Source organism: Vidua chalybeata, chromosome Z (assembly GCF_026979565.1).
Source record: "Vidua chalybeata isolate OUT-0048 chromosome Z, bVidCha1 merged haplotype, whole genome shotgun sequence".
Lineage (NCBI taxonomy): Eukaryota > Metazoa > Chordata > Aves > Passeriformes > Viduidae > Vidua > Vidua chalybeata.
In genome coordinates this window covers 60274354-60281441 of record NC_071570.1, presented here as the reverse complement: position 1 = coordinate 60281441, position 7088 = coordinate 60274354, and positions in this window count along the sequence as shown.

The window sequence follows — 7088 nt, the reverse complement described above, 5'->3', positions numbered from 1 at the left end:
CAATAGATTAACATAAGTGGCATAATCATATCTAAAAGCTGACCGAACTATTGTGCAATTGTATTAATGGTCACAGAAATTAAGAGTTCTTCACTTATGAAGAAGAGCTGTCAACTTTCAAAAGGCCTCTCTAAATCATGTAATGAAATATTTGCATTAATTACTGTTTTTACAACAGAGATTTAGTATTACAGCAGCCCTTAGAAAACATATTGATAGATCAACACCTGTGTTTGGAGCTGTTCAAAACAAAACCATGAATTTAGTACTGAAGAGTCTGAAAACACCTAAAATAAGTATACTTTGTCAAAATGTCCACAGAATAACCTATTAGTTCTTGGTATCTGCATACAAGCATATCTCTACAAAAAAGTTTGAGAGTAATACCTTCATACACTCATTCCATATACTAATCTATCGCTCTTGTATTCTATATTCAATTTATGGTGTAAATATCTCTGTTAGAACAGGTCGGATCATTGACCATTAAAATTTGTGCATCATTTACTCCAATTTTAGTTCCAGAAAGTAGTATGAAATCTGAAATAGAGGTAAATTGTCAGAAAACTGCAAAACATTGGTTGCTTATCTAAAATATAGCTCAAAGTCTAATCTGGAAAACTCCTGAGAATTCTTTTTTAGGGGAAAAAAATAAAATTTTGAATACTCTAAGAGATGCCTTTCATGTGTAACATTGGAATACACATGTAAAGCCAGAATGGGAAACCACAGTGTCTTTCAGCAACAGGAGATGAAGTTGACCAACCCTTTTTCCCCCTTAGAACACATTTCATTCTGAATTTTGTTTGAATTGTGGCTAGGCACCCATCCAAAACAAACCTCCACTTTGCTTGGCCCTCAAAATTACCATGAATTTAATTGTCTGCACAGATGCAGATTCTGATTTAATTTGTAGCAGCTGCAGAATACTTAATTAAGCCTTTTCTGGCCATTTATGGCTGTCTGCTTCTGTATCACATCATCACTCGGTGCAGGATAAAAAAAAGCTTGAGTGTCACACAATTAGCAAGGGGGTGCAATCATATATTTTGTTTTAGGTTGTGCATTTTTTGTCAAAATATCTGAAAATATCACAATACCTTAGTCAGGTGATTCCATTTGTGGAAAAAAAGAAGGAACGTGCAGCCTAAAAAATATTTTCCTAGTTCTCTCCCAGCTTTTCCCAAAATGAAAGTGAATCACAGAGGCATTCTCCTTATTCAGTGGCAGGCAATCACATGGACAAATAAATGTGGTAGAAGGAATTAAAAGGGTGCACCTTACTTAAATGCTAATTGTGAAACAATTTATGGAAGCCTTTCCTCTTAGAGATAAGTAGAAGGAACTGCACTAGCAGGAACTTCCTTAGAAATACCCAGCTAATGATATAGGGGTTTAAGACTTATAAACCTGCATAAATTAACAATGAAATATAAAGTTATCTTCCTCTGCATCAATTCTAGAAGTTGTGAGAGATAGCTCTTCTATATTAGCAATCGAGTTGAGTAGTAAAGATACTGTATTTCTTGGGTGAAGGCTGTTTAACAGTCTAGAGAGACTTTAATCACAGATGTATTAGACCTCACAGTAAATTACACTTCCACCAAATGCTTTGCTTTTGAAAAAAAAATTATGATGCTTCTGCATATGAAGATGCAGAATTATAGACATGAACACCAGTTCATGAAAATGACAGCGTTTCCAAAATTATTCTTCAAATACGTTCCTGTACTTAAACCCTATTAAGATGGAGAATTGATTCCAAATTTCCACTCTATGTTCATATTTGATCTATTTTTGTATTTTTGCATGGGGAGAAAAAAAAATCCCATTTATCTTGAAATTTTACCTAATTAACTTTATGTCAGAAGAGACTAGAGAAGGCATGTAGAATTGAGGCTAGTTACTGATATTTGAGTTTGTCTGAGACTAAAGTTTCTTACCAGTTTCTTACTAGTACTGAAAAACTTCAAAACTCTAGATGCATTTCTTTCAGGCAAGTCTAGACACACATTTTTGGAGTCTTTAAACCTCAACAAGGGAGAAGTTAGTAGGTCAAATTCTTCCTATAACACTTAAGTAAGATCATGGGCTACAAGAGTTATACTCCTAAAATGCATATGTGTATATATAACTCTATGCATTTGGTGGAATGGTGGCATACCATGGTAAGTGCATTTGAATTACTTATAGAGAGATAGTGGCTGGTACAGGAACAGGACTTAGAGCATACCCAAAGATTAATTTTGAGTCAGAAGTTGGATCTGGGTGGCCAGTAACATAGAGCTGAGCTTTCATTTTACTGTCTCATCTCAGCCTGTCAGAGTATACTGGATTTCAACAGACTTCAGGGGACTTTGCATGTAAGCTCCACAGCATCCATGTTCCACACTAAGCAAGAGATTTCAGATTTCCATAGCTATTGGCTTCCTTCAGATGCCATTTCAGTCTCATTTTGAAGAAAATTTTTTAAAAAATATACATACCTTAAGAATTACTTATTTCTAAAATGCATGTGTGGCAAGAGTAGTTATCACTAGACACAGATTCAATTCTAATATCAGTCTGTGTTGTCATTCACAATGTGATAAATACTATTTTTACACGCTTTAGGACAAATTTAGTAATGTCTAATCTCTGAAAGAAAATGTATTTGTCTATGAAGAAATTATCTCCTATCTCTAGTCTGAAAATAGTTTTTTAAAAATTACAATTAAAAATGTCTTGGATGAAAAAATATCTTTGGGCAGCTGTTTATGAGATATTTAAAGGACAATAGCAACTTGCAAACTACAGTTTGAGAAACTGCCTTTAGTAACAATAAAATACTGCAGATTACTAGAACAGGATCAATTTAGCAAAACAAACAAACCCCATTTTCATTGTTGACTTAACACATTTGGCAGCCTTCCCTCTGAAATCAATCTCTTCCATTTAAAGGCTTTTGAAAATACCAGCAGGGGAGCATAAAAAAATTTCTTCATTCAAAAAAAAAAAAAAAAAAAAAAAAAAAAAAAAAAAAAAGAGGTGGTGTCGCGGGGTACAGCGGGAATGCTGAATTGAAAAAAACATCTTTCCAAAAGGCTGGAAACTAACGGATAATGCCCTACGTTAGTCGAACCCCAAGCTCTTAATCTAATCTCACCCACTCCACTGCTTCCAGCCTGCTGGACACTGGACACAGATCTGTCCGCCTTCCCAGGACTGTCATGCGCTGCTGGAGTTTCCCGAGCCTGGCCCTACGTGTTTGGCCACTCCAGCCCCCTCTGAAGCCCTGAAACCCTGTCTCCGACCAACTACCTACCCTCCCGTGGCTGGCGGGCAGCAGCTGCTGCTCCATCCTTGCCCTGAGCTGATAGGATTGGCAACCCGGGTTCCGCTGGCACTACAAAGCCTGCCATAGTGGCGACACCCACTTGTTCCAAAGGTCGGAGCCGTGGGCAAAGGCTCTGAACTGGCTCCGGAGGGGCCTGATGAGGGCAGTTCTGCCGGGGAACGCGGGGCAGGGTTCTGCTTCCAGCCTCCTCAGAGCAGGACTTCCCAACCTTTTGCTATTCCCGGCCAGTCCAACACAGCCATAGCTGCAGCAGAACAGTCCCTGCTCCCGCCGCCCGCCCTCGCCGGGACCACCCGCTCTGGCGTCAGTGGGCGCCCGGCCGGCTTTACACCGCCCCCTCACTGCCTCAGCGTCTTCCCGTCCGAACGGGGACGAGGAAAGGGCGGTGGCCACAGCACCGGCAGCGCCGGCGTGACCCCCTGGCACTCACCGCCCCGCCCGGCGCCGCCTGATCCGCGGAGCCGGAAGAGATGGGGCCAGAGACCAGTGTCGTACCTACTCCTGCTGTGACTCCCGACCACCGCACCCGGAGGGACACCCCAGCACGTAGAAATTATGAGTCAATAAATACATGAGGAGAAGCCCTGGTAATGATGTGTGCAGGTGCGAGGAGTTGGGGCAGAGACCAGAAAAGTCGCCCCTCAAGACCAAGTTGTTCCAATTGGGACTCCCTCTCCACAACTACAGGCGCAGAGAAAAACAAATATTTGAGGTAAAAAAAAAGTTCTGCTGGTGCTACCTGGTTGCCTTCCTCAAAGGAGACCTAAGGAGATGCATGTTTGGCGTTGACAGCACACATACCTGTCCTTTATAGAAGGAACAAAATTAATATGCCAAACTTTACCATTTATAATTCATCCTGGCCTTTTAAACAAACATTTATTAAACAATGAGATGGCTGTGTTTTCCAAAATGCATGTCAAAGTATAAATACCGACTAGAGGATAAGTACAGCCTGCAATCAATGGTTCTGTAATTTTACTGATAGTGTAACATCTCTGAGGTAGGATTTAGATGGAGTTTATAACAGCTTCTGAAAACGTCAAGCTACTTACAAGTAAGATAGGCCTAAGTGCACATCAGTAAAGATTCATATTCTTTTTATAGAAATTACTTCATTAATTTCCTAAAATATATTGAAGGTTTGCATTTCAATAATATGCTACTTCTGTGCTTTTAAACATCCAAGGTGCCGAACAAGAATTGTAAACTGTGACGTAACTACCATGGGAAAGATTAAGTAAAGCATTGGAGGAGGATGATTTTGATAATAAAGAGGGTGTATGTGGTAAGTGTTTAATATTTTTTACATTTAATATCACCAAGTACTATTTATTATTTTTAGATTTTTGTTCAAAGCAAAACCTGGAGAGCAAAACTCTACTGTGTCATATACTTACAGGTACACCTGAGAAAAAGGCTTTCTGTAATCATTGCACGATATGTGTGGTGATAACACCATTTTAGTAATGGCATGCCATTTTATTTAAAGTTAATATGTCAGCAATGCATACCTTGCAGATATATTTTTTGCAATTAAACAATTTTGCAAAGAATCATATACATGTCATCTCATTGCAGTAGTTTACAAAGCAATTAATTTGTGCTCCTGGAATACAACCCTGAAATTTTCTGAGTTTATATCTTTTTGTTCATTATAAAAGCATATGGTTTGAGGGAATATTCTGAATGAATGAAGAACAAGTACAGTACTGTTGAATAATCTTTTGGGGTAGATTAATCTATAGCCTCGATATCTCTCAGGGTGGGTTGCTGTGGCAACCGCCCCAGCTCACTTTAAAATAATTTCATAAAACTCTCTTCATGAGCTGTACCCAGCGTGGGCCAAGTTTAAAAGCAGCCAGACATGGGAAGAAGAGTTATACCATGTTGCTCCTACAAATAGGGAGGTGGTGGAAGAAAGCTAAGTGTAGAGTGGAATGGGTTTGAGCAGAACTTTAAACAGAAAATAGAAACTAAGCAAGCCCAGGGTTAAGATGCAAAGGAGGTGGGTAATTTCATAGTAACCTCACTGCTTTTCAGTTTAAACACCATTAAAGGATGTAAACTGGCAATCTCATTTCTCCTAAGGGAAAAATATGTTCTGCATCTACAAAAGAACAAAAATGGACTTTGATAATCAAAGGAAATGTTACCTTGAAGTAATCATATTTGTAATGGAAAGAGATACTTGGAGACACTCTTTAATAAACCTTTGGAGAGCTGATTTTATAATTATTACATTATGACCTATGTGTCATGGTTTAAGGCACTGTATGCCTCAAGTGGTAGATTGGGGGGGAAAAAATTGTCAGCAGATCTATATATGGACTGTGGACAGCAGAAAAGCTGTCCACAGAAATTTCTTGTGCCAGAAATTTGAAAAGGGTGCATTTGTGGAGATTCAGTACATTGACAGACATCAGAACAACGTTTTTTTTACTGTTTGAAATTACTTCAGGTTTTTAAATGAGATCAAAAGAGAAGGAAACAAAAACACCGAGAAATTTCAAATTATGTTGCATAAGTTCATGTCTTGTCTAACCCTGAAACGAGTGACAAATCTTGATCCCTTCCCTTATACCTGTTTGTCCATCTGGCATCTGAATCCTATTGTAAAAATCGAGATGTCCTTTACATGGATTTGATGAATTGTGCTCATGACAAAAAGTTGGCATGGCTTTAAGGTGCTCCAGTATGTGAAGGTCACAACTATGAAAAGATTAGACCACAAGTGCCCACATGGAGGTGTAGTTGAAGTTCTAAACTGCTGTATACATTTATTTTCTGAAATATTTGCTTACTGTGATAAGTACTTTCAAAATATGGCAGTGCTCACATTCTGTCATGCCAGTTGAAGGGCTGCATTACCAACTAACCAGACACCAGAAAACTTACTCATCCTGCACAAAGTAAAGCAGATGCCAGTCATTTTCAGTTAGAGCACAAAAGTGTCAATCCTTAACATAATTTTCTATTTTTTGCCACAAAGAATATACAAATATTGCTGGATAGTTGGGTGCCACGCTGGGAGACCAAAATTGTCTGTGGAAGAGGCATAGCAAGGGTACAACCTGTGTAAATGTTCTGTATTTCTTTCCTGCTGTGCTTCACAGCAGACCTGAAGCTGAGAAAATATTTCTTTCCCAATGTTTTTCAGACTGTGCTAACACTGCCATGCATATGTGCCTCTTACTACTGTGTACAATGTGCTTGACTTTTATCTGATTGCCTGGTGGCTCTGTACACTTGAGTATCACTGTCATTATTAGTGTGGGTACATTTGTAGCATGTCACTGTACGGAGGGTCATGCGATCTCACCCAGAGAGACCAGAACATGGATGAGACCTTAGTATTCTCTAGGGATTTGCATTGCGAGCAATTGCAGGGTGCTTGTTAGAACTACCTGAGCTTTGTTTTGCTCTGACTGCACTTTGAGCATCCATGTTTTAAAGAGTACAGTTGAACTGAAAAGGTATTTATTCACTGTCAAATACTTTGGAAGTAGGTCAGTGGCCCAATGAGATGTTTCTAGGGGAAAAGACTGTGAGACCAAGGACTTGTATTAAAATAACCCAAATATATATTTATGTCTGTGTTTGAATTCAGTAGTTTGGTTTTATCACGTGTGCTGTTCCTATTTCGAGTACCTTAATCTATCATTAAAATAATACTCCGTGCCTTTACAAACTCCCCTGCTCCTCCCAAAGGATCATAAAAGTTGGCTATCCGCACAAAAATTTTAAAAGT